The sequence below is a fragment of the Danio rerio genome, chromosome 13 (assembly GCF_049306965.1).
Source record: "Danio rerio strain Tuebingen ecotype United States chromosome 13, GRCz12tu, whole genome shotgun sequence".
Taxonomy (NCBI): domain Eukaryota; kingdom Metazoa; phylum Chordata; class Actinopteri; order Cypriniformes; family Danionidae; genus Danio; species Danio rerio.
This window is the reverse complement of record NC_133188.1, coordinates 42,257,950-42,273,665: the sequence shown is the minus strand read 5'-3', so window position 1 is coordinate 42,273,665 and position 15,716 is coordinate 42,257,950. Positions and strand designations below refer to the sequence as shown.

Here is a 15,716-nt window from a genome sequence, read left to right as displayed (position 1 = left end):
TAATGTCTATAACTACCACAACCCTAAATCCAAACATCACAGTTAATAACGTCTAAACCTACCACAACCTTAAACCAAACCATCACAGTTATTAACGTCTGTACCTGCTAAAACCCTAAACCAAATCATCACAGTTATTAACGTCTATACCTACCACAACCCTAAATCTAAACATCACAGTTAATAACGTCTAAACCTACCACAACCCTAAACCAAACCATCACAGTTATTAACGTCTGTACCTGCTAAAACCCTAAACCCAACCATCACAGATATTAACGTTTATACCATCTACATCCCTAAACCCAACCATCACAGTTATTAACATCTATACCTTCCCTAAACCTAAACCCAACCATCACAGTTATTAACATCTATACCTTCCCTAAACCTAAACCCAACCATCACAGTTATTAACATCTATACCTTCCCTAAACCTAAACCCAACCATCACAGTTATTAACATCTATACCTTCCCTAAACCTAAACCCAACCATCACAGATATTAACGTTTATACCATCTACATCCCTAAACCCAACCATCACAGTTATTAACGTCTACACCTTCCCTAAACCTAAACCCAACCATCACAGTTATTAACGTCTATACCTTCCCTAAACCTAAACCCAACCATCCCAGTTATTACCGTTTATACCATCTACATCCCTAAACCCAACCATCACAGTTGTTAACGTCTACACCTTCCCTAAACCTAAACCCAACCATCACAGTTATTAACGTCTATACCTTCCCTAAACCTAAACCCAACCATCACAGTTATTAACGTCTACACCTTCCCTAAACCTAAACCCAACCATCACAGTTATTAACGTTTATACCATCTACATCCCTAAACCCAACCATCACAGTTATTAACGTCTATACCTTCCTTATACCTAAACCCAACCATCACAGTTATTAATGTCTACACCTTCCCTAAACCCAACCATCACAGTTATTAACGTCTACACCTTCCCTAAACCTAAACCCAACCATCACGGTTATTAACGTCTACACCTTCCCTAAACCTAAACCCAACCATCACAGTTATTAACGTCTACACCTTCCCTAAACCTAAACCCAACCATCACAGTTATTAATGTTTACACCTTCCCCAACCTTAAACCCAACCATGACAGTTATTAATGTTTATACCAGCTACATCCCTAAACCCAACCATCACAGTTATTAACATCTATACCTGTTACAACCCTAAACCCAACCATCACAGTTATTAACGTCTAAACCTACCACAACCCTAAACCGCACCATCACAAATATTAACATCAAAACCATAGTATGCATAGAACTCTGACGTCTGCCATTTTGTCATGATCATGTGACCTACTAGTGTCAGTTGCGTCACTTCACTCCCATTCATAAATTCTCTCTTGGTGCAACATGGGATAGCGTAGCGTCCATCGGATGCACACTTCATAATCTCGACAGAAGTAGTAGGTCATTCGGGTGCTTTTTGCATACTGTTTTTCGAATTCTGTGAATTAGAACATACTACTCTGCCCGCATACTGTTTTTAGCATACTATATAGTATGTAAGTGATATGATTTTGGATGTAGCCACAGAGTCCAATTTTTTTGTTTGTTTTATGACTGTCTACCATAGATATATACACTAAATATCGCATACGGACTCTGAGCATGCATCAATACTGCCGCCATATTGGTACAGTGCTCCCAGGACAAAAATCATTCAACACTTCATCAAGACCAAAGCTGTGTCATCAACCATCAAAAACTAAGCTCAGAGTTCAAGGCATCTTTTTTTGCCACAGATCATATGTGTATTCTTTGGTGTTTGTGTGTATTCATACATATGGGTATTCTTTGATCATAAATCAATGGAGATGGTCAGCAGCAATAATTAGCTAGGCATTTGAATTTAAAATACACTCAATTGGTATTAAGGAGTTCAAACAGTGCCATGAACAAAATGACCACCATCACAATCCTGTTACATTAATGCAAGGTAGGATGGATCCATGCTTTTGTTGTTTATACCCTACCATCAGAATGTCATTGAAGAAATTGTGACTTACCTAACCTGGAAAGCTTTTATCAAACTTTTGTTTTCTAGTGGTAGTGAGCCTGCGTAAATTGTGCAGTCATTTTCCTTTTCTTAGCTGCTGCAGTAGGTTCAAGGTGTTTTGTGGTCAGAGATTGTTTTCTTCGTAGCTCGGATGCGATGTGTGGTTATTTTAGTTACTGTTGTCTTTCCATTAGCTCAAACCAGTCCAGTCGCTCTCCTCTGACCTCAAGCATCAACAAGGGATTTTCACTTACAAAACTGCCTCTTAATGTACATTTTCTCTTTTTCAGACCATTCCCTAAGCCCTCGAGATAGTTGTGCATGAAAATCCCTGTAGATCTGCAGTTTCTGATTTATCAGATCGTCTGGCACCAGCAAACACTGCACATTCAAAGTCACTTAAATCTCCTATTTTTGCCGTTCTCATGCTTTAGCATCTTCTTGACCACGCCTGCTTGTTTATATACATTGAATTGCTGCCATGTGATTGGCTGATCAGATTTGATGGTAGTTGTTAAAGTTGAAGCATGTTGTTTCTGTGCTCCTAGTGTCACCTAGTGTAAAACATCAGCCATGGCCCAAACACGTGTGATTCAAACTAGAAAGTGATTGATGGATATGAGTGGCCCACTCAACATTCACATTTTTTTTTTAAGAAGATAAACACATTAATATCATACTTGAAGGGCAATAAACTGGTCAAAAAAAGATTTGCAATCTTCGACACAAGACTGTCCTCGCTAGTTGATTCAAATTTCTGCTTTTGAATTTGAAGTGATTTTTGTTGCAGTTTAATTTTACTGTAGCCATGGGCGCTGATAAGCAAGCTAGGTTAGGATGATTCTAAGGGCCTACAAACTTTGGGAATTTTCTTTATTAGTATCTTCTTTATTTATTATTTAACCAGGGAAGTCCCATTGAGATACAATATGTCCTCTACCCTGGAGCATAGGACAGAGTTACAATATATATATATATAGATTACAACACATATACAAACACAAAAAAATATCTAAACCATAATCAATTCTAGAAAATGTGCACTGTTTTAAATAGACCGAATTTAAAATATTTTTGGTGGATAGATGGTTTAATATGAAGTTTATCTTGAAGCTCATTCCATACATTCATTTTCTTTTCGGCTTAGTCCCTTTATTAATCTGGGATCGCCACAGCTGGATGAACCGCCAACTTATTCAGCATATGTTTTACGCAGCGGATGACCCTCCAGCTGCAACCTATCACTGGGAAATAACTATATACACTCATTCACACACATACACTATGGACAATTTAGCTTAGCCAATCCACCTATACCACATGCCTTTGGGGTTGTGGGGAAAAACCCACGCAAACATGGGGAGGACATGCAAACTCCACTCAGAAATGCCAATTAACCCAGCCGATGCTCGAACAAGCTTCCTTCTTGCTGTGAGGCGATCGTACTACCCACTACACCACCGTGACACCCCTCAATCCATACATATGGAGCATAATCAGAGAATGAAGATCGACCTAAATCTGTGTGAAAATAGGCATCTTAAGTAAGATTATATCTGCTGATCTGGTATTATGAGTATTTAAGCAGTACACCAACAAACTAGATATATACTGTGACAATTTGCCAACTAAAGGTTTAAAAACAACAATATTAACAGCACACTCAAAACACTCATTTGCTGTTTGTTCAAACTACTTATTTAAAATAAGCTGAAACAACACAATTATTAAGTTTTTTTTGGACAACTTGTTTGTTTTATGTTTATGCCACTTAAATTTGTAAAAATGAATAAGTTACTTTAAATCCTTGATGTTGTCCCAATACAAGTCAATTGTGTTGAACCCAGCATTTTTACAGTATTCTAGCAGGGGGCCCCACTTCAAATATTTTTCATAGGGCCCACAATTTCTAGCAGCACCCCTGACTGTAGTATGCACATACTATTACATACTATTACATTTCATAAACTAGGTAACAAGTATGTGTTATCCCTCAACCTAACAATAACCTATGTTATCCGTACCTTATCTTTACCCAGGATTTTCTTATGCATGCACACTGTAAACAAACTTTAGGTACACATACTGGAAAATAAATAGAGTGCTACCGACATCTCAAATCAGGTGGCTGAGAGAAGTGTAATTTTACTTTGCTAGCAGTTTTTTTTTTTTTTTTGCCTGGCAGATGATAAAATCTTTTATACTTGCACTGAGGAACCTGAAGTGCCAGAAAATCTTAACTTGAAGGTTTTATGATTTTGACTTAGGCCAATAAGCATCCACAGAACAACCACTTAATAGCAAACATATTAGCAAAAAGCTATTTCTTGGCCTGATCTTCTCGCATATTTTAAAGAAAAAAATATCTAATCTGATTGTTTAAAGGGATTACTTACCCTCATGCTTTTCCAAACTGGTATACTTTACTTTCTTGTGCAGGATGTTTTTTTCTTTAGTCCATATAAGCAAAAGGAGTAAAGATGTTTTTGATCACACTTTCTTTTCATGAACACAAAAATGTTTGAAGCATTTGGAAATATGTCATTTTTTATTAAATCACCCTCATGCTGTTCCAAATCTTTCTTTCTTGTGCAGAACACACAAGATGATGTTATGAAAAATGAAAGTTGGTAAACTTGTTTTTAATCCCCCTGACTTTCAATGCATAAAAACAGTACGAAAAAACTCTTCAAAATATTCCTTCATTTCGCAGAGAAGAAAGGAAGTCACTACATCTTTTATACAGTTTTACTTTATCCACATAGCCTTAGTTATGTCAGCAGAACTGAAAAGTTTTTATTTTTTATTTTAATTGCACTTTAAAAGAAATTCATTAAATTCATGAAACAACTATTTGTGTTTCTTTCAGAATAATGTACTGATAAAGAGTGTAGACTTAAGACATTTATTTTTAAAACTGTATCCTAAGCTTAACATATTTTTAGTTTAGCAAAAACACAATTAATCTTTATTCCTATAGCACTTTTACTATATAGATTGTGTCAAAGCAGCTTAGTTCTAGTAGATTGAAACAGTGTCAGTCCAGTTTTCAGAGTTGAATTTCAGTTTAGTTCTTTTCAGTGTGGTTTAATTTTCACTGCTGAAGTCCAAACAGCTTCTTAAGTCCCCAACTAAGCAAGCCAGTGACACAGTGGCGAGGAACAAAACTTCATCATTTGATCAAAGTGAAGGAAAAAAACTCAAGAGAAACCAGATATGAGAAAGATCCACCATCTGCTGTTGATTTTGATATTCTGGGAATAATCAATCCGCTTGTTAAGTGGTGACGTGTTTGTGACGTATGTATACTGTTTCTGGGTCCAAGCCGCCATTCATTTGAGTGGAGAAATCATTAGTTTATGATCGCGTTTTATTCCTATCACACATTAAAGTTAATTTTACATAAAATCTCTGGGCTTGTTGCATAACAAATACCGAAATTTTAACAATTTATAAAACAATGAATCACTTTCTGGCCATCGGATATTAGGCATGGACATATATATTGCGATCGTGACTTTCGAAAGTATTAAATCGCTTTGTAAAGGTTTATTACTACCATTTCATGAATCTCCCTATTCAGTTGAATAGAGCGCTTGGACCCGGAAGCCGCTCCGCGTGACGTCACACTTAACAAGCGGATTGTCCAGAATTAATTAAGCATAGTGGGCGTGATGGGCTGTATTACACCAGGTGCTCCATCAAATGCTGGGGAGCTGAGACGTTCAGGGATTTGTAGGCAGTCAATATATATTTTTGAATGTATATAAAATTTAATAGGTAGCTAATATAATGATGAAAGAACTGGAGTAATATGATCAGATTTCATTGTTCTAGAAAGTGCATTTTTAACTAGCTAAAGCTTGTTAATTGGGCCAACAGGGCAGTCGCCTATAACACATTACAATAGTCTAACGCAGAGGTCATGAAAGCATGAATAAGCTTTTTCTCATCAGACATTGATAGCATGTCGAAGTTTGGCAACATTTTTAAGAAGAAAAAAATGCAGTTTTATAGCTGCCTAAAATCTGACCTTCAAACGACAGGTTGCTTTTAAAAATCACCCCCAATTTTTGGACTGAAGATGAAGACTGAACTAATGCATAACAGTGGAAATTAACTTCATGGTTTTGAATGATATCGTCTAGCGGTAGCATATTCATTCATTCATATTCTTGTCGGCTCAGTCCCTTTATTAATCTAGGGTCGCCACAGCGGATTGAACTGCCAACTTATCCAGCACATTTTTACGCAGCGAATCCCCTTCCAGCCGCAACCCATCTCTGGGGAAACATCCACACACTCATTCAAACAGACACTCATACACCACCCAATTCACCTGTACCGCATGTCTTTGGACTGTGGGGGAAACCGGAGCACCCGGAGGAAACGCACGTGATCGCATGGAGAAAATGCAAGCTCCACACAGAAACGCCAACTGAGCCGAGCCGAGGTTTGAACCAGCGACCTTCTTGCTGTGAGGCGACAGCACTACCTACTGCACCACTGCGTCGCTGCATTAGCATATATAGTGTGAAAAATAAGGGACCAAGAACTGAGCCTTGTGGTACACCACAGTGTATGTGTGATCTGTATTATGCCTCTTCAATAACTGATACAAATTGATAATGTTCAGATTGAAAAGACCTAAACAAGGGCAATGCAGTTCCTGTAATACCAACATAATTTTTAAGCCTATCAAGGAGAATATTATGTTCAATTGTATCAAATGCAGCACTCAGGTCCAATAACACTAAGAGAGAAATGCAACCACTATTGGAAGACAGGAGCAAGGCATTTGAGTGCCGTTTTTTGTGCTATGAAATGCCCCTAATACATTTTGAAATATTTTGCAAATATTGTTTCTCTAAGTAAGAACATAATTGAGCAGATAGGACTTTTTTAGTACCTTTATAGAAAAGGCAAGTTTGAAATGGGTCTAAAATGGGTTTACATTCTATTTTAAAGGTGCAGTAGGTGATTGTCTTCAGAAGCATTTTTTTGTTGTGAAGGTTGAAAATCTCTTCACATTCCAATAGTTATGATTAAAGTAAATGATCTAATGTATTTATATGTATTTTTATATTTTGGGTAAGGCATAAAACAAAAAAATGTTCATCCAATTAAATAGAGTCGGGCCGACATCTCTCATAATTCCGATAAGTAGGCCAAACTGTCTGTCAGCAAATGCAGATTTGAACAACTGTGCAGCCTTTTGTACGCAGCTCCGCCGACTGCCGTTTGTGCTGCGCGTTCACAAGAGAGAATGAGAGAGAGAGAATAATGTTCTGTTTTAAAACTGTTCTAGCTTCATGCAAAGCTGATGTAACGTTCGATGTTGTTGTTACAAATGGGTTATATCTTCACAGAACTGTTGTACAGCCACTAAAATCTTCCGGTAAAAGATTGATAAAACTATTTTTAGTTTCATAAGGGACCTTTTACAGCATCGATAATGTAGATTTTAATTAGTTTAACAACAAAACACTAGTAAATACTGCTATTCCGCCTAGTCTCTCCCTATATTGTTTACCATGCAACTCTAAATATTCAAATAGCATGTCAGTTTGGCTTGCACGCCCCTGGACAAGCACTAGTCGCTTTTAACACGAGAGAGGGTTCTTTTGCTGTGCTCGTGTTGAAGGAGGCGTGGCTCTAGACGGCATGGGAGGGACTGTGATTCAGAGATTTATGTTAATCTGTTAGCATTGTAGAAGATCACCTACTGCACCTTTAACTATAATTTTTGCTGTATTCCATAGCTGAACAGATTCTGGAGAGGGAATATTAAGGTTTTCAGTTATTTTAGTGTACAGTATTGTTTCTAAAAATTCCTTTAATAATTTATATAAAGCAAGGGAATTGCCTGCTGGCAGTGCACCATGAGTAAAGTGGTTATTTAATTTTTTTATTAACAAAACTGTTTAAGCAGATAGCTTTAAATTTACCAGTAGACAATAGACAAATTTTTAAATGAAAGTATATAAACTGTTTTATTAAGACAAATTTCACAGAATTACCGTTCAGACTTTGCTTTTAAACACACGACTCTGATGCCACATCGTCTTCTGTTCTTTGACACTCTATATATGCTTCGTTTCCCATGATGCATCTCGTCCTCCTTTGCTATGGCATCCACAAAGAGCCTGATCGCTTCGTTTCTGGGTTTTCTGGAAGATCAAGGGTTGTACCATGCAGACTGCGCTCAAAGAGACGCGAGAATGCTTTATTTGTACTTCTGAAAGAAAGTGAAATTTGAAACGAAGAGAAAAAGCCTACTGTAAAAGTGGTCCTGGTGAGCCGTGTGGTCTTCTGTGCAGGCATCATATATGTGGAGGTGGAAAAGAGAGAGATGAAAACCAGATACCTGTGACTGTGTTTCCTTCTGAAGATTGAGGAAAGGGAGAGATACGAGCGTCTGATGATGACGTGTGCGATTATGACTAACACAGCCTCAGCTGCAGGACGATCCAACAGAAAAATGGTTATAGAATGCACATATTTCAGCTTTGAAGAGTTTGAGTGGATCAAGGTTGTTTTAATATGAGAAAACTAAAACTATTGGTCAAAATATTTTTCGTTAACTGAAATAAATAAATAAAAAATCACAATAAATGGAAAAAACTGAAACACTAACTGAATTAAAAAAATGAATGAAGCAAAAATAGTAATTGTTTTTATAGAAAATCTGACCTAATACTGTTAGAAATACCTGTAGATGCGGTTTTACAGCCAGACACATCAATTAAGTGCATGGCTGCATCCAAAATTGCCTACTACTCAGTAGGTGCTGCATTTGAATTTAAATGTACTACTCGACCGTTAGAAAAGTACGTTCTGTACAGATTGAATGAGTAGTGTGAATTGAACTCGGATGTACTACATCCGCAATTTTGTCATCATTGTGTGACTTACCCATGTCAGTTGGGTTGCTTCACTCCCATTTATGAGTTCTCTTACAGTATATAGTGTAGCGTCCATCGGATGTGCACTTCAGAATCTTGCTGGAAGTAGGTACTTTTCGCATACTGTTTTTTGAATTCTAGTAATTAAGACATACTACTCAACTCACAAACTGTTTTGGTGTACTATATAGAATGGAAGTATGTGATTTCGGACATAGCCCATGATTATTGTATATACAACAACAAAAAACAAAACAAATAACCCACATATTTTCTACATAAAACATATTCTAAGTTATCATCATTTGCCCAAAAGTAATTATCTCTTCTGCAATGTTTAACTACATACAGTCAAAGACATTAGAATACACAAGACTTGTTACTGGTATAGTTTTAAATGGAGAAAAGTTTTACTGTCAATATATTGAATAAAGCCCTGCCTTATAGAACAGGAGCAAATCATTGATCACTATAGACTGACGAATCTCTGAGGGAGGGGCTCAGTCTAGACATGAGTTTCTGCAGATTTTATGTGATTCAAACGTTTAGAAGTAAAACTAAAGAGACAGTTGTTGTTTAGTTTTATTAGTGATTTTAATGTGAAATTTAATTGTAAGCTTGGCAAGCGGTTTTGGAGAACTTGGTGTTTTCCTATTCAAACAGAAAGGCCAGAGGGACATAACCCTTAAAGATGGCTGCAGGGTAAAATGACTTGCCTTAAAGCGTAGGTTTCAAAGTCAATTCCTGGAGGGCCGCAGCTCTGCACAGTTTTGCTCCAACCCTATCAAACACAGCTGATCTAAATAATCAAGGTGTTCAAAAGAGTTATGAATACCTTCATTAGTTGGATCAGCTGTGTTTGATCAAGGTTGGAGCAAAACTGTGCAGAGCTGCGGCCCTCCAGGAATGGAGTTTGAGACCTGTGCCTTAAAGGGACTTTGATACAGTACATGGTCTTTAATATATAACTATATAAAAATAAAAATATTTAAAATATAACTTTTGTCTTAAATCTTTTTTTAGTTATTTTTTTAATTTACTTTTTTTGTTTCAGTTGCATTTTTGTGGTTTTGCTTTCGGTGTCTGTTTAGACAGTCAGTTTATTTTACTACTAAGAGATTTGCACAATTCTTACAGTGTGACCCAAATCACATACGTATGCACTATTCTATTCTAGGCACATTTTGTAGTATAAATAGTGTAAGTAGTGAATTTACACAGACATATATATATATATATTTTTTGTTATAAAATAATAAGTGCTCTTCAAATACCTAGATGACTTTCACTGCACTTATTCAACCTTTAAAAATAAGTGGAATATGTTGGACACTTTACACACTCAACAGCGGCAATTTAGCAGAAGGGGCAGAGCTATTGGGCACTGACAAAACTCTCCCATGCTAGTGATTTTGCCACCTCCCATTGGTGAATGTGGTTATACCCATATAATATTGGGTAGTTTGGTCATTTATTTCACTAATTTGGCAACCGTCAAATGTCATCTGGAAAACAATTTGAATTTCCGGTTGGTAGAAAAACGCTAGTGTTTCATGTGGGATGACACTAATTTCATATACCTGGGTGTAAGTGCACAAGTACATAGTGTATAGTGTGCCATTTGGGATGCAATGTTAATGTAAGTTGTGCAAACAATAAACTTGGCTTTGGTCAATTTCTGTTTCATTCATCCATTAGATTAACTCAACTTAAAATGAAAATTAAATGTATAAAAATATATAGGAATGTGTTCATTAAATAAAAACTAAATTGAAACGAACAAAACATTAATGAAATTAACTGAAATTTACAGCAAATATAAAAACTGAATTAAAATAATTTTCATTTAAAAATGCTAAACTATAATAACTTTGGAGTGGATGTACAAATGCTGCAATTGTTGTGTAATTGTATGTTTTATAAATCTGAGTCATTTAAGAAACGGGTGCTGTAAAGGGAACTTTTAATATATGTTTTAAAAAGCCTGATTGAGTTTCTTCAGAAGATTGAGGATGGTGAAATATGAGCCTCTGATGATGACGTGTGTGATTATGACTAACACAGCCTCAGCTGCAGGACGATCCGGCATTCTAGAAAAATGGTTCTAGCCTGCAAATATTTCAGCTTTAAAGGGATTGAGTGTATGTGAACTTGGCAGTTATTGCGTGTTTGTGTGTTGTATGTGTCATGAGTCATTGAGGTGTTGGAAAGGTGAATTTCTCTATTGCTCTGTGCCTTTTGAGATATATAATGGGAATCAATATATTGGAAAGGTCCGACCAGAATGGGACGAGTTGGAATGGCTGAAGAAGATTTCTACAGTATAATACATTTGTTCATACAGTTGAAGTCAAAATTATTAGCCCCCCTTTGATTTTTCTTTTTTCTTTTTAATATTTCCCAAATGATGTTTAACAGAGCAAGGAGATTTTCACAGTATGTCTGATAATATTTTTTTCTTCTGGAGAAATTTGTTTTTATTTCTGTTTGAATAAAATTAGTTTTTAATTTTTAAAAACTATTTTAAGGACAAAACTATTAGCCCCTTTAAGCTATATATTTTTTCAATAATCTACAGAACAAACCATCATTATACAATAGCTTGCCTAATTACCCTGACCTCCGTAGTTAACCTAATTAACCTAGTTAAGCCTTCATATGTCACTTTAAGCTGTATAGAATTGTCTTGAAAAATATCCAGTAAAATATTATTTACTGTCACCATGGCAAAGATCAAATAAATCAGTTATTAGAAATGAGCTATTAAAACTATTATGTTTAGAAATGTGTTGAAAAATTTTCTCTCCATTAAACACAAATTGGGAAAAATTAAACAGGATATCTAATAATTCAGTGGGCTAATAATTCTGACTTCAACTGTACACAGTAGCATATATTTGCAGTTGTTCCTAGTAAGTATTGAAAAAAGGATTAGCTTCAAGGAGTCAACAATTATTAAATGTAAACGTGTAATAATTGGTTAATTAATTAAAAAATAAAATTTATCATGATCATTAATTGGAGGCATTGAAGATGAATACAAAAAATTTTTATGAACTCTGGGAGTCCTGCAAGAACGCTTTCTTTGCCATTTCAGATGACTTTATTAATAAGTTATTTGAGTCATTGCAGAGATGTATGGATGCAGTCCTCCAAGCTCATAGGAGTCATACACAATATTAATTATTTTTTCCACTGCACCATGACTTTATATTCTATACTGTACATTATTTCTGTAATATGACAGGACTTTTTTCTTAGCAAAGTCAGATCTTACTGTCTTAATTAAATAATCAAAGATCAAGGAATGATCTTTTTTTTTTTTTTTTTAATAAGCGTAATCTAGAGGCCTTTGCCTTTCATATTAGCCACTTTTGATACCAAATGATCAACTAGAACTCAAGTTATTATATTTCATTCTTAAAACTTGGATAGGTGTACCTGTCAGAATTTGTTTATTTTCACATTTACATCTATCACATTTCACTTAGACATGTTTTGTGCACAAAACCCGGCCATTTGCTTTCATTAATGTTATTAAAACATTCTGTATTGGTTTAATCCTAATGTGCACATTAGCATTTCTTCCTTGCAGGGTGAGATATTCATCAGTTTTCATGTATTTTCCTATCCAACACACTGCAGTCATCAAGAGTGCGGGAGTTTGTTCAGCAGAGGCTTGCTGTTTGCTTTCGTATTGCTGGTGACAAATGTTTGTCTTTCTTTTGGTTTGCTCTCGAGCTCATCCTGTCGTCCTCTTGGGATGGACTCGGAGAAGAACAACTGTCTCATCTGGCGAAACGGAAGCCAAGCAGCAGGAGGAGTAGAAACAAATCTGAATCTTTTGCAAAAAAAAGTGTGGTGTCAACACCTCTCAAGAGCTCATCCAAGGAAATAAAAAAAGTGTCTTTGTTTTTCACAGCTTTGCAACCACCCGCTATTAACACTCAAGCATCAAAGAGCGCTGGGTATTTGCATTAAAATCACCTGCTGCAGCGAAATCTAACAGTAATTAATAGATTGCCCTCAATCAATAGCTGCGTCCTGCAAGCTCTTTCGCACACAGGTCGTTATACTGCGATTAAGGTATGTAGATATTGTTTTCTCTACGGACGAAGCCGCAGTGCTTTCAAACAGAATAACCGGTTGCTTTTTTTCCTCCTCTTGGTGGCATTTTCGCTCTGCTGCAGTTCTTGAATTAGTCGCATTGATTGCAGCCCCCCTCCTTTCCACCTTCCCATCTCCGCATCATGTGCAGAAAATACTTTCCAGCAGCCTGTAGGTGGAGATCAAGCTCCATCTATCAGGGCAAAGCCCAATCCAATACATTTGAGGAGACTGGCAGGTCAAAGCCTCAAAGGCTTCTTTACAAAGCAGAATCTGAGATCCCTGTCCGCCCATGTCTGTGCAAACGGAATAATTACAGCGCTAACTTTATCTCTCCGCAGTGTGTGGCGATCACCACAAACTTGTCCCGAAGGAGGAAGAGATGTCTTATTCTTTTTTTCCATTCTGAAGCCGTTGGGATCTTTACACACACAGTTGTAATTATTTTACTGTGGTGCTTCCCTCGTCAAAACGTGCTTGTTGCGCTTGATGTCAGGTGCACAAATATTCCGGCGTAATTCGTATCCCACCGTGAAGCCCTCTCAACATCCGCTGACATGCTTAACAGCCTCTTCAAGAGCTTTCTGCTTGTTACAGCCGCTCAGTTTTAATCAAACTCTGCAGTGCTGTGTCATGTGTTAAGCTGAAAATGGGTTTGCGCTTTGTGTAAGGCAGCGCTTTAGCTGTAATCATGTGACGCTTTTCAAACCCTGACACATTTCGGGTTCAGCAAATCTGACAGTAAACTTCATTAACCGAAGAGAAGGTCCACATTTGCCTGTTTGTGTTTGCTGACAGCTGTAAATGGCTCTTTTATGAAACGTAATCTTTTTGGAGTCTCTCTTCCTTCGTACTGTTTATACAAGGGCTCTGGGGTCTGCTTTATAAAAACTGCATTAAAATCTTCCTGAAAGTGAACATACATCTGAATAAATTTCCATTGTTTTATGATTTAAAGTGGTTTTATTAAGTCAATATTTAAGTTATATGTGTGCTTGCTTACAGTTTACTTACAGATGCACACATTTTTTCGGTCTAGTTAGTTTTTTATAGATTACAACTTTTGCTTGGGGTAGCACAGTGGCACGGTGGTTTGCACTGTTGCCTCACAGAAAGAAGGTTGCTGGTTCGAGTCCTGGCTGGGGCGGGTTGCAATTCTCGGTTATTCCCATGTTTGTGTTGGTTTCCTCCATGTGCTCTGGTTTCGCTCACAGTCCAAAGACATGCATATGCAGGTGAATTGGATGAACTAAATTGAACATAGTGTATTGGTGTTTCCCAGCACTGAGGTTTAATTTAATTAGTGTACTTTCAGTGCTGGGTTGGGGCTGTAAGGTCATCTGCAAAAAAAACAAAAAACAAAAAAAAAAACATGTCTGTCAGAGTTAACACAGACTCATTCTAAAAATGTAGCCCTATATACATTTCTGGAGATCGTAAATTTTGTAGGAAGAAGAACATATGGCTGCATTTCATCTTTTAAACGAATGCTATGGGGCTGTATTACACCGTTCCTTTTCGTGTTTACCAGCTGACCGATTGACTCTGTTTTTGACCGCTTTTCTACTGTTACCAGTTTGTCGCGTGGCTCAAAGACTGTGACCGCGATGACGGGGTTAAAGTGCGGTAAAGATCGGTTCCAGAAAGCAGTTAAGACAAAAACAAAAGGCAAAAGAAAAACTAAAAAAACTAGTAAATAACAGGGTGAGGATGTGGTATAATCTGAAAATGTGGTAAATATCAGATGATGGCCTTTATGTTTCTGGATTGCTTTTCAAAACTCTGTCGGTTGTGTTTAGGGAAGTTGGTGGGCCCTGGTCAATTGGTGCTTTTAAAAACACTATCGGTTGGATTTAATGAAGGGGGTGCATGGGTGGATTGGTCAATCAGTCGGTTATTTCCATGGGAAGAGCAGGCACGAATGGCACTCGCGAGGGAAATTTGGTGCGATTATAACGCACTATAAAAAAAAAAATAACTTAAAGTTTTGAATGAAAAGCTGTAATGTAGCCGTGGCGCGATGAATTTTGGTGTGGTGCCCCGCCATGGAAGAATGAATCTAGCGGAAACCATGAAGTGGCGTATGCACATTTCCACCCCGTTTTTATTGACATGTATAACATTTATAAATGAGCTATAAAAAAAAATTAAAATAAATATATTCTAAACAAATGGCAAGCTAAGATCATTGCTCAAATCATAAACTTTCCAAAAATTAGTCCTTAGTAGGAAGAAAATCAAACTATTCTTTCAATTCAAACCATGATGAGATTATTTATAAAAGATGCCATATTTAACACACTAGAATCATAGCAAACTATTTAAATGAGAAGTTGCTACAAAATAGCAATGCTGCAATAGCAGAATAGGGTTTGAACATATTCTTTTGCAGTGCCCTAAATCAAAAGTAAATTGATTTGCTCGCTGATTTCATAGTCCTCTGTCAAGTGACTATTTACTTTTCAAAAAATTTGATTCAATAATTAAAACCTTTAATTTCAATTAGCTTTTTTGTAGCGCAGCAATAAGACAAACAAAAAAGGTTACGTCAAGTAAACGATGATCTCTGTGTTAAAGGCGTTTGCCCCAACCCTCTCCATCATTCTGACTCTCCTCTCAAATGGGATGGTGGGCCAAATCAAAGGTTACAATGGGC

General features: G+C 36.8%; 1 protein-coding gene and 1 long non-coding RNA gene across 2 annotated transcripts in view; both read left to right on the top strand.

The window, feature by feature from the left end:
- lmbrd1 (LMBR1 domain containing 1) overlaps positions 1-15,716 on the top strand; it is a 175,207-nt gene that overhangs the window by 22,423 nt on the left and 137,068 nt on the right.
- LOC141377044 (uncharacterized) lies at positions 10,333-14,740 on the top strand. The gene is made up of 2 exons (XR_012388852.1): positions 10,333-11,839; positions 11,889-14,740. It is a non-coding gene; the product is annotated as an uncharacterized lncRNA (long non-coding RNA).